We start from the raw sequence: 13,401 nt of genomic DNA, 5'->3' as shown, positions 1-13,401 counted from the left end.
CAATGATAAACTCAATGAATTTGCTCCTCCCTTGGGAAGTATGCATCTATCATTTTACCTTAGGTGAGAAGAAATATGCCTGGCAGTTGTGATGGATTCTTTTAATCCTAGCACTCAGGAAGCAAAGGCTAGCAGATCTCTATGAGTTCGAGGTCAGCCTAGTCTACAGAACAAGTTCTAGGACAGCCAGGGCTACACAAACATATACACACACCCCCATACACACACACAAAACGTGTCTCAGAAAACAAAACAAAACCAAAAACGACAATAAGAAAAAAAAAAGATTTAAGGGGCTGGAGAGATGGCTCAGTGGTTAAGAGAACTGGCTCTTCTTCCAGAGATCCTGAGTTCAATTCCCAGCAACCACATAGCCAGCCATCTATAATGGAATCCCATGTCCTCTTCTGTCATGGTGCACATGTAAATAAATAGAGCATTCATATACATAAGTAAAATACATTTTTTAAAAGGAGAGAAAAATCTGAGCTCCTATACTATGGATAAGGAGAGATTTCAAATGCACTGCATTGTAGAATGATCAGTAATATCACTGGCTTTCTGGCCTTAATGGGAGGAGGTCATCTGCATCTCTACTGCTCAGATGCCCCTCTCTTGGTCAATCTGGTGGTTATAAACCATTTGGAGTGTGGGGGTCTGTCTTTACCTCATAGGGGAAGAAAATAAACCTGAGTTGCTCTACCCTGAGGTCTCCTTGAGAGTCATACATAACATGCTCTCGATAAACTAAAGTCTGTTCCCATGTACTATAAGCCAATTTGGGTGGGTCTTTACTAAATCAGAAATACAGCAATTCTTTATGGGGTAGATAAGGGGTCGAATTTTCCACAATGAAGAGTCTCCAGTTCAGGGAGAGGGGTAAATCTGTGTAGTTGCCCATAAGTCTCTGTCTCCGATGATTTTGAGAACTGATATTCAGGCTAATGGTGTCGACTGGTTACTCTGCTAGAAGGGTAGACATGGGAAGGGCAGGTCTCTAGTTAGGAGCTCTCTTCCTCTAGATATTACACATTTTTGAGCTCCCCTATAGCAGTATGGAGATGGACAAGCCCCGTTGAAGACCTATGCCTTAGTAAGCCAGAAGTCTGCCTCTCAGTCTTGTATTGGAAATTATTTTCTTTTTTTTTTCTTTTCTTTTTTTCGGAGCTGGGGACCGAACCCAGGGCCTTGTGCTTGCTAGGCAAGCGCTCTACCACTGAGCTAAATCCCCAACCCCTGGAAATTATTTTCTTATAAGGCAGGGATGATATCATCCACCATTTCATGGGTTGACACCCTCCTCCATTACGCAGTGAAAATATAAACGTAATAGACATTCTCACACATGGAAGGGGGCGTCTATCTACATGGGAGAAATGGCAGTAATGCGAAATGACGCCCAAATATACTGAAAGGCGGAAGGCAACCGACATTTTGTCTCATACGCATGGCCTGTGCCTCTCTACATATCCAGGGTGGACCTTTAAAGCCTCTCTCTGAGGCCGCCAGAATGCAGTTCAGCGCATCGCCATGTGTGGAGCTATTCATATCGCTCTGCCAAGGTTTTCTACCCCACAAGCGAGCCAGCTTTTCACCTCTCTAGTCCAGGATGGCGAGCATCTCTGGTTTCACCTTTGAAAAAACAATCCTTACTGTATTGCTGGCCTGATGAGCACTCACCACGAAAAAAAGAGAGTAGTCTCTTACCTACACTTCCGGCAGGGACCTCGGAGAGCAGCTAGAAGTACAACGTCGCAGGTTGAGGAGCGCGCAGCTAGGCTCCGCCCAGACTTCCGGATCCCAGCCCAGCTCTTTGCTCCGCCTGATTTGCGTAATACGCAAGGACGGAGATAATTGCAGCGCCGCGCAGTCCTGCCCCTGCTCCCACGCTGGCCCCGCCTCCTGGCTGCCCCCGGGCAAAGAAATAGCGAAGAGGGGCGCGGGAGCCCGGTGATGGAGGGGGTGGTGTGCGTGTGCTTGTGTATACTCATGCGGCCACAAAAACTATTTGTAAGACGAACTCTTTTGTGAGGCCTCCTGGCTAGGGTTAAAGATGTATCTTCTCTAGTCTCAGTCACCAAAGGAATCACTGGCGGCCTTAGATGAGGGTAGGGGGCAATGGTTTGTCCTCCTGGAAGATGGCGACAGGCCGGGTGCGAGAAGATGGCCGCCGGGATCACGTGTCTGTTTGGCTGCCTATATCCCACCTGAAGTGAGTTAGCTGTTTTCAGCAGCCTTCCAGTTTCACAGGGCCCTAAAGCTTAGGAAAGCTCAGCCGGGAGCAGGAACCGAAACTCTTGGTCATTGTCACTCGCCGGTTTATCCTCTTCTCCCTCATGTGTAATTCCTGTGTTTGCAGAAAATAAACCTATCCCTAAAGCGAGGGTAGGTAAGAATGTCTTTAAAAACCATTTCAAGAAACTCCTGACTTGGCTGGGGAGTAAGATAACCCTCTGGAAAACGTAACTATTAGTTTAAATCCTTCCTGATCATTTACTTCCAGTCCTTTCCCCCTCCTCAAGTCTAAACGTAAGGGTGGGGTTGGGCTAGGTGAGGCAAGAACCCAGAACCTGTGTTTCTTCACGTGCAACCCATCACTGCGGAAAATAAGCCCTTTTGCTCTCCTTCCCCTTATAGTATAGGATTCGCTGCTACCTTTCTCTCTAAACACCAGACCCTTCTGGACCCTCAAATTAGCCATAGTATTTACAGGTTCTATTTCCCTAAAGCCTAACTTTTGTCATTCTATGAAATTTCTAATACAATGGTTTTTTTCACTCCCAGTTGAGTAACACTCATAGCATTCTTTGGGGTTTATCACAATATACTACACTGTAATAATTTTTCTTAGTTTTTTTAAATAGATTTGTTCTAGTTTGTGTGTGTGTTTTACTTTTATGTATGTATGTGCATAACATATACAGCTGATGCATGTGGAGATCAGAAGAAAGCTTTCGGTCCCCTGAATCTGGAATCGCAAATGGTTGTGAGACACCATGTAAATGCTTGCAGTCAAACTCAGATCCTCTGCAAGAGCAACAAGCACTCCTAACTGATGAGCCATCTCTCCAGTCCTTGTACAATATACTTAATGTGGTTTCATCACCACAAGAGAGAGGACTCCTCAGAGAAAGGACAGTTCATCTTTGAACTCTCAAAGAGACCCAGTACAACACTGGCTTCAAGCAAATTTGTTAACTGAAATTAAGAGCTGCACCACAAATCAATGAGTATGGAAGGGTTTAGTAGATAGCATTGGCAAAATTAGATCAGGTTAAGGAGAAATATTAACGCCAGGTATGGCAGTACATACCTGTCATCCCCAGACTACAGAGTCTGAGGTAGGAGGATCCAGAATTCAAGGTCAGCCTGGTTTGCACAGCCAGAGTGATTTAAAAAGGAAATTCATGATTTTGAGACAGAAAGTCTTCTAACCCAGGATGGTCTCAGAATGTCTGTGTAGCAGGGATGGCCTTGAACTTCCTGATCCTTCTCTGGGTTATAAGATTAAAACGCATACCACCACGCCCAATTTAAATGTGAGCCCTGCAGTAGATCCAACCCAATGCCTCTGGCATGTTATGCAAGCACTGTAGCATCTGAGCTACATACCTAGTTCAATCCAGTGTCTTAAATGATTATCTCCAGGAAGAACAGGAAAGTTCAGAGTACACATAGATGAAAGGGAGTTTATGATAAACCAAACCTGTAAAGTAATACAAGCTCGAAAAACACAGAAACAGAAGGATAAAATTTGCAAACAATCTCGTTGTTTTCCATTAGTTCTCAAAATGTGGTACTTGGACTACCAGAGGACATGATCATTCAGTAACTTGGAAATGCAAATTCGTGCATCAAACCTAATTTTCTCAACTAAAACTCTGGCTGTTGACAACACCAAGGTTATTTGATAAAGCATCCAGGAATCATCATTTTAAACATACCAAAAAATGTGTGTGTATTACACTTATATATTGTATAGCTATTTTATATATCTTACAACATATAATACATATATAATATTTATTATATGTTAAAGGAAATTAAACCACTTGAGCTGACTGCTTCCCACAAAACCCATAGCTTAACAAAACCCCAGTACCATGCATGAGAAACCTCCTTTCCAGTGATTGGTCAGGATAGTCCAAGTGACTCTGAAAGCAATATAGATTATTGATGTAGCTCTTGGTTGCTTCTCAGAGCTTGAGGTTCAGCTCCTGTTGGTAAAGACACTGTACACTTAAGACAAACTCATATGATTTGACCTGGGTCTAGCCTGAAAGCCTGTTTCCTATGATCTGACTTCCATGCTTCCAAAAAAATACTATACAAGCTACCAAGGGAGGGGGGCAGTTAAACAGTTCTACTCAGTTGCAACATGTATGAGCCACTGGTAAAATAATTACCAGTATTTTATTTATTTTATGTGTATGGGTGTTTTGCCTTTGTGTATGCCTGTGCACCATGTGCATGCCTGCTACCTAGAAAGGTCAGAAGACGGTGTCCGATCCCCTGGATCTGGAGTTACCATTGTGAGCAACCTTGCAAGTGCTAGGAATCGAACCCCAATCCTAAAAAGCTATCAGTGCTCTTAACCAGTGAGCTAAATCTGCAGCCCCTATGTAGTACGTTTTAGTACTAAGTTTGAATTTTGAGCTTAATGTATATTTACAAGCATTCCACCGCTGGGCCAAACTCACCCCTAGTCCTGCAGTCTGAACTACAGAATGAGTTCAAGATCAGCCTGGGCAACTGAATGAGACCCTGTCTCAAATTTTAAAAAGTCGAAAAGGAGGCTAATGACGTAGCTCAGTAAGAGAGCACTTGTCTAGCATGGGCAAGGCACCTAGATTTCAATCCCTAAGACTACAGAAAAGAGAGCACTTGTCTAGCATGGGCAAGGCACCTAGATTTCAATCCCTAAGACTACAGAAAAACCACAATAATAATGCACTTAAATATGGTCTAGGACTGGGGCTGTAACTCAGTGGCAGAATATTTTCCTAGCATGCACAATGCTGCCAAAAAAGTTAATGCAAATTAATGTATATATCTAGTGCATGAATAGATCTTCTGTATACAAATATGTGCATGTCACATTCTCAAATTAGCCAATTATCCTCAAAATGTTTTAAAAGCTACTTCTATTTTTTGATCCCAGCATCTCATCAGCATACATGCATTACACCCAACCTGTTTCAATGTACAAATGGACTTGTACATTTTGTCATGAGTTGTCTGTTTCTCTTTTAATTTTTGTACCTCTTCTGTATTTTGTGAGTTTCAAGTAATATTTTTTGAGACAAGATTTCATGTAGCCCAGGCTGTTCTCAAGCTGACTATGTATTTGGAGATGACCTTGAACTTCTGATGCTTCTGCCTCTACCTCCTAACTACTAGAATTATAGATAAGTGTCACCCTGCTCAGTTATTGTTTGAATATATTGATAGATTTGAAGACTCTAGGCTACTTGACTTATATACTGCCCAAATTTTATATTTATATTCTTATTCTATGTAGTTATATTAAATCGGGAATTTTCAGCAGGATAGTATACAGGAGTGTATAGGGAATCTCCATGGCCTATAACTTACATTGGCTCCTGGAGTGGGCCATCACTGCATTTTCTTGCAGATTTAGTTTGGGAATTTTATTTTTAAAGTAGCTCCCTTATAGGCTGCAAAAAGATTGTTCTATTTTTCTGTTAGCATGTTATTAATAGTTAGTTTTAGATTCTGTCTGTGTAGGATCCACATTTTTGTTTTGTTTCCTTTTGTTTTGAGACAAGACCAGGCTGTCCTGGAACTCACCAGATTTGCCTGCCTCTGCTTCCCAAGGGCTGGGATTAAAAGCCTGTGCCATCCTGCCTGGTATATTAGAATCCATACTTTAAGTCGTAGGTAGAAATACAGTTTTCTTTTGTAATGAGCCAGATTTCCAGTCATCAAATACAAAATAATTTCTCTTTTTTTCCCATTAACTTACCATGACTTTACACAAACACACCAAAACACTATATACACACTATGTTACATATGGAGAAGTCTGTTTTGTTGTTGCAATAATGTCACTTTGATTGTAACATTTTGTAGTGTAACTTAGTATCTGATAAGGCAGTTTCTTTTCTTTAGTTGTTTTGTTGTAGCAGTAATGTCACTTTGGTTGTAATGTAACATTTTGTAGTGTAATTTAGTATCCGATAAGGCAGTTCCTTCTCTTTAGTCCTTTAAGGTGATTTGAATATTATCACATAAATTTCAAAAATTCAATTGGGAATTTTAGAGGCCTTTTGATGAATTTGCATCTTAGAGGTTTGAAGGCTGAAAAAATGACTCCATTGGTTTCTAAGTATGAAGACCTGGATCCAGATCTCCAGTACCCATGTTAAAACCTAAGGTGTGGTGGGTTGGGGATTTAGCTCAGTGGTAGAGCACTTGCCTAGCATTTGCCAAGGCCCTGGTTCAGTCCTCAGCTCCGGAATTAAAAAAAAAAACCTATTAAAAAAAAAACCTATTTAAAAAAAAAAGAAACATTGTTTGGGGCTGGAGAGACGGCTCAGCTGTTAAGAGCACTGACTGCTCTTCCAGAGGTCCTGAGTTCAAATCCCAGCAACCACATGGTGGCTCACAACCATCTGAAATAGGATCTGATGCCCCCTTCTGGTTTAAAGAGAGCAACAGTGAGCAACAGTGTACTTATATACATAAAATAAATAAATAAATCTTTAAAAAATTAAAAAAAAATCCTAAGTTGTATCTATAAACCCTCAGGGGCCCACTGGCCAATCAGGCTAGCTGAATCTGTGAGTTCCAGATTCAGTGAGAGACCCTGTCTCAAAAACTAAGGTAGGGGGAGGCAATAGAGGAAGTTTTCTGATTGGCCTATAGTGTGATCTCTCTCTCTCTCTCTCTCTCTCTCTCTCTCTCTCTCTCTCTCTCTCTCTCTCACACACACACACACACACACACACACACACACACACACACACACACACACAAATAGTTGGTATTATTGTAGAACTCACTCCATCCAAGAACAGTGGCTATGAACTGTTCAATTCACCTTTCACCTAACTCTCTTCTTTATTAAACTTTAACATTTTTCTTTTATAATTGAGTCCAGCCACTAATTTATATGGAAAATCAGTATAGGCTAGGACATGGTATTGCATACCTTTAATCTCTTGTGCCCCTCAGGAGGCAAAGGCAGGTGGATTCGAGTTCAAGGCTACCCTGGTCTACAAAACAAGTTCCAGGACAGCCAAGGCTACACAGAGAAACTCTTTCTCAAAAGAAGGAAGGAAGGAAGGAAGGAAGGAAAGAAAGAAAGAAAGAAAGAAAGAAAGAAAGAAAGAAAGAAAGAAGAGAGAGAGAGAGAGAGAGAGAGAGAGAGAGAAGAGAGAAGAGAGAGAAAGACAAAACAAAAACCAGAAAAGAACAAAATAAAATTGGTATGGGTATACATCAAAAAAAAAAGACTAAAAAATTCAACTACGGGGTTGGGGATTTAGCTCAGTGGTAGCGCTTGCCTAGGGAAGCGCAAGGCCCTGGGTTCGGGTCCCCAGCTCCGAAAAAAAAAAAAAAATTCAACTACCATAAAGTCCAGCTATACCATCCCTGGGAATGTACCAATAGAATATAAGGTGTCACTGTACAGAGGTACAGAATTCTCACAGGCCTGGTTGATGTCCAAAAGAAGAAAGAAAATATCCAAAAGCTTTTGAAATGTATGTTTATATTCTACCACTATGTCATTGGTATAGCAAATCGAGTGGCTAAACTCAGTGTGGGAAGGTATTAGCAAGTATTTTGAATACACAGATACATGAAAAATGGAAGTCATCTGTGAAAGCAGAAAAGAGGATATCTTACTTTTCAATTGCTATGACAAAACACCATGACCACGGCAACTTATAAAAGAAAACATTTCTTAGAGGCTTACAGTTTGAGAGAGTAAGTCCAATAACTATCACAGTAGGGAACATGACAACAGGCCAGCATGGTGCTAGAGCAGTAGTCTGACCCACAAGCATGAGGCAGAGAGAGCTAACTGGGAATGATATGGGATTTTTGAAACCTCAAAGCTCCCCCCACCTCCCACCCCCGGCCAAGTGATGTACCTCTTCCAACAGTGCCACACCTCCTGATCCTTCCTTAACCAACTGAGAACCACATGTTCCATGTATGAGCCTATGGAGGCCATTCTCATTCAAACCACCACAAGGGGCTACTGGGAAAAGGAAGGGACTGACAAGAAGTGGGCATGAAGATTGGGCAAGAAAAAAAATCTTAAGAAAATGATTAAGAACAATGCATGAAAATGCCATGATGTGCCAGGCATGTACTCCAGAGGCAGAGGCAGGCAGATCTCTCTGAGCTCAAGGCCAGCATGGTCTACAGAAGAAGTTCCAGGGCAGCCTGGACTGTTACACAGAGAAACACTGTCTCAAAAAAAAGGAAGAAAAGGGAGAGAGGGAGGAGGAGGGAGGGAGGAGGGAGGGGGAAGGAAGGAAGGAGGAAGGAAGGAAGGAAGGAAGGAAGGAAGGAAGGAAGGAAGGAAGGAAGGAAGGAAGGAAGGAAGGAAGGAAGATTCCTTGTCAGTGGTGGTATAGGCCTTTAATTTCAGAACTTGGGAGGCAGAGACAAGTGGATCTCTTAGTTTGAGGCAATCATGGTCTACAGAGTAAGTTCCAAGTCAGCCAGGGCTACACAGAGAAAGAAAAAGGAGAAAAGAAAAAGAAAAGAGGCATAATGCAATCCATTACTTTGTATGTTAATTTTAAAATTAATGAACATAGGACACCTGCATTCATCTGCACATACATATACATACTTACACATACATATAATTTAAAGTAAAATCTGGGGCTGGAGAGATGGCTCAGTAGTTTAGAGCATATGTTGTTCTTGTAGAGGACCAGGGTTCAATTCCCAGCACCTATATGGTAACTCACAACCATTCATAACTCCAGTTCCAGGGGATCCAGTGTCTTCTAACCTCTGTGTGCACTAGACATGCACATGGTACACATAAAATACACTCATTTGTTTAAATAAATAAATAAAATAAAAAACCAATCTGGGTCACCATGACACACTTTTACTCCCAGCACTTGGGTGGCAGAGCCAAGTGGATCTCTGTGAGTTCAAGGACAGTCTGGTCTACAGAGCAAACTCCAGGACAGGCAGAGAAACTGTCTTGCAAAAACATTTTAAATTTTAAAAGTCTTAAGAAAATTGATTACACATAGCCATTAGCAAGGTTTAAAAAAAATACTAGGCACCAATAAACATAGCATTTGAGAAGTGGACTCAGGAGGATGAGGAGTTCAAGGTCACCCCATAGCAAGTTCTAAGCCAGCCTGAGTACATAAAATTCTGCCTCAAAAAACTAAAGCCATCACTGGCAAGAGTTTTCTTCCTATTTATTTAACAAAGTTCTAGAAAGAAAAGAAAAGCCAGCAACGGCAACACAAAAGGGTAGAGATGACAGTTAATTCGTGGAAAAAGACAACTTGTTTTTACATTTTTTACTAAAAGTTTTTTTCATATAATCTATGATTTTTTTGGCTTATCAAAAGACATTTAATACAATTAGTTTTCAACACCCCTTGGTGGTCACATCTACAAAAGAAATCCAGCCCAATCCCATCCAAATCCCACCCACAGAAAAGCACATAGTTACCAGAATTTTTAGCAAGTATGGTTTGGGAAATTGTTTTTTTAAGGCCCCAGGGCAAATTATTTACAGTTTAATTGCCACTGTCAACTGATCTGGACCTGGACTGGGATCGGGACCTCTGGCGATCCACAGATGCTGGAGATTTAGATCTACTCGAAGAACCACGTTTCTGGTTCTTCTCAGGCACGGGAGACCTACTACCAGAACAGGACTTGCTCCGCTCCAGCTCCTGCTCCTTGATCGACTGTGAGACTTGCTCCTCGTAAACGGAATTGGCTATGGAACCTAGAGGAACTCCTGGTCAGAGATCGTGACCTGCTTCTTGACCTGTGCCTTTTGCTGACTTCAATTAATTTGATTTTTCGCCTGTTAATTTCCTTTCCAGAAAGTTTCTCACTAGCAGTCTTTAAGTCACCATAAGAGGCAAACTCAACTACCCCTTCATTTAGTTTAGGTCGATGTGCATCCGCAAAGGTTACTTCCCCAGCTTGTCTCATGGAATCTTTGAGATCCTGCCAGCTGACTCTTGAGGATAAATTCTCAACTATAAGTCGATTTTCTGTTCTTACAGGTGGGGCATTTCGTCTATCATTTCGAGGTCTGCGACTGCTAAAATGGTCGGAGTATCGTCCTCTACGTCTTTCACCTTGAGCCCGAGCCCAAGCATGTTCAATAGTTACCCTTTTCACTGCAAAGTTCCTTTCCATCAAGTTCATAGACAGCGTCATCTGCATCCTTGAATTCCACAAACCAAAACCTCTTTTCAAATCAATATCTCTGATCCGTCCGTAACCCTTGAAGAATCTTTCCACATCTTTCTCCCTCACTGCTGGATTTACTCTCCCAATGAACACTCAACAGCCACTCATGATGCCTGGCTAGTGTTTTCCTACCAGACAGGGTATTTGACGGCTGAGTCCCGGAGAGGTCAATAGTTTGCGATGGAACTGTCTGCCTCACTACACACATGAACTCAACTCCTCTACGTCTCTCCACAACTGACCACAATCTATGATTTTTGATCATTTCCCCCTCTATCAATTAATTAAAAGGAGGGCTTAAAGGGGTAACACTTATGGAATTATAATATCAAAAAGAAAAGAAGAGGGGTTGGGGATTTAGCTCAGTGGTAGGCGCTTGCCCTAGCAAGCACAAGGCCCTGGGTTCGGTCCCCAGCTCCGGAAAAAGAAAAAAAAGAAAGAAAAGAAAAAAGAAAGAAAAGAAGAGCGCAAAAGTTAATTTGGAATTTTTATAATTGTGAGTCTTCCTGCCTAAGAAAATAAAACACCTTTCTGTTTCTTCCTCTGGGATGTTATATTTCTCAGAAAGGTTTGGGACATTTCTTTTGGAAATTGTTTCTTAGGTGGTTTTTGTTTCTATTGCCCTAACACATGGAGCCTTCTCAGCCACATGAAGGTGACACACGTCTTTTTGTTTAGTTAGTTGGTTGTTTTGTTTGTTTGTTTGTTTGTTTTTTCTGAGGCAGGGTTTCTCTGCATATCCCTGGCTGTCCTGGAACTTGCTCTGTAGCCCAGAGTAGACTCAAGCTCAGAGATCCTTCCTAGTGCTGGAATTAAAGACATGTGTCAACAAGACATAGGCAACAGGCCAGCCAGGTTTACAGATTGAGTTCCAGGACAGCCAGTACTACATAGGAAAAAAAAAACTGTCTCAAAAAAACCGAAAAAAAAAAAACTAAAAAAATTGCAGGAAAATGGAATGCCTTAAAATGTACAATATTCAGCAAGGTTATACAAACTCAGAAAAGAAAAAAAAAATCGTGTTCTCTTTCATATGCAGAGTTCAGTCAATAGTGTGTGTGTGTGTGAGTGTGTGTGTGTGTGTGTGTGTGTGTGTGTGTGTGTGTGTGTGTGTGTGTGTGTGAACAGATGTACATGTGGGTACAGTATAACAAAGAAAAAAGAGAACAAAATATTAAATAAATATTATGGTATGAGGAAGTCTGAGTTTTGGTTCTTTTTTTTTTTTTTTTTTTGTTTTTTTTTTTTTGGGTTTGGACCGAACCAGTGGCCTTGTCTTTTCCCGGGAAGCCCGTTCCCCGTGCGCTAAACCCCCAACCCCCTGAGTTTTGAAAAAGAACATGAAGCTAACTATTTTTTCTAGTTCTAATTCTCTTATACATTTTTTTTTAATTTTGGTGGTGCCTTAGTGTATAAAATATATTTGCTGCTGAAAGTATACAATTTAATTTGAATTTCCATTGTTTTTTTTTTTTTTTCTTTTTTTCGGAGCTGGGGACTGAACCCAGGGCCTTGCAGTTACTAGGCAAGCGCTCTACCACTGAGCTAAATCCCCAACCCTCACAGTTTCTATTTTAAATGCCTATTTTTAACTATATATAATTTCATTGAGTTGTATAGACTGGGGACTGGTTGAGTTTAGTGTTTTATTTATTTGTAAATTTTTAACAATTTTTTTTTACTGCTCCAGTCGATGGGAGGGGACTTTATTTGGTCCCGGGGTCACAGGGCAGGTATGGCCCAGCTCTATTTGACCTTCTTTTTGGGGCACAGGTTGTTGGTGTGGCCGCACTTCTTGCGACAGTTAACTGCACGGGGATGCAGGCGTGCATAGCAGTTGCGGCAGATCATCTTGTCACACTTGTACTTCTGGGCAAGCTGACAAAGGGACGGCTGGATGATGCCACCGCGAAGACGCAGCACCAGGTGCAAGGTGGACGCTTTCTGGATGTTGTAGTCGGACAGGGTGCGGCCATCCTCCAGCTGTTTGCAGGCGACTATCAGCCTCTGCTGGTCAGGGGGTGCCTTCCGATCTTGGATCTTGACCTTGACATTCTCGATGGTGTCACTGGGCTCGACCTCAAGAGTGATTGATGGTCTTGCCCATCAGGGTCTTCAGGAAGATCTGCATGTTGGCATCCTCTCGGCTGCCTCGTTGAAGAGAAAGGGGACAGCAGGCAACAAAATTTTTAATAGGAAAAAGTCATATTCCCCTTTCATTGGAAGTTCTAAAGACGTATTTATTTTTATTTGTATGTGTATATGCCACACTAATGCCTGGTGCACATGAAGGCCAGTAGAGGGCATCAGATCCATTGGGACTGGAGTTAAGGATGGTTGTGAGCCACCATGAGAGTGCTAAGAAATGAACCCAGCTCCTCTTCTAGAGTAGCAAGAGCTCTTAAACACCTTTGATTCTCTCCAGCCCCCTCTGTTGAATTTATTATTGATTTTTTTTGAGACAATGCCTTATTACAAAACTCAATTCTTCCTTAAATTCACAGCACACCATACTCAGCCTCCCAAGTGGTGGTACTATGTTTTTGTTGTTGTTTTTCAAATGGCTCTGCATACACTGTAGGTCATAATAATAACGTCGGGTTTTATCAGTAGATTTCCTAGTATCGAAATGATTCTTACGTCCCTGTAATAAACCCCACACAATTATGAATTCTGTCATTTTGGATTCTGCATCACTAATTATAAGTGAGGCTCATTCTACATGAGTCTCTTGTGGCATCTTTGTCAGATCTTGGAATCAGTGGTATGTTTACTTCATACAGCTTTAAAAGTGGGGTGGGCATGGTGGCACATGCCTTTAATCCCAGCACTTGGGAGGTAGACATAAGAGGATCTTTGTGAGTTGGAGGCCAAACTGGTCTACAGAGTGAGTTCTAGGACAGCCAGGTCTGTTACACAGAAAAGCCCTGTCTCAAAACAAAACAACCCAAAACAAAA

At 41.6% G+C, this 13,401-nt stretch overlaps 2 pseudogenes; both read right to left on the bottom strand.

Moving 5' to 3' along the window:
* Window positions 1–9,736: 9,736 nt before the first annotated feature.
* LOC116888764 lies at window positions 9,737–10,551 on the bottom strand (annotated as a pseudogene).
* A 1,638-nt stretch (window positions 10,552–12,189) lies between these two features.
* On the bottom strand, window positions 12,190–12,598 carry LOC116888766 (annotated as a pseudogene).
* Between the last annotated feature and the right edge of the window lie 803 nt (window positions 12,599–13,401).

This window comes from Rattus rattus, chromosome X (assembly GCF_011064425.1).
Source record: "Rattus rattus isolate New Zealand chromosome X, Rrattus_CSIRO_v1, whole genome shotgun sequence".
Classification (NCBI taxonomy): Eukaryota; Metazoa; Chordata; class Mammalia; order Rodentia; family Muridae; genus Rattus; species Rattus rattus.
The sequence above is the reverse complement of the archived record's forward strand: the minus strand, read 5'-3'. Positions and strand labels throughout refer to the sequence as shown.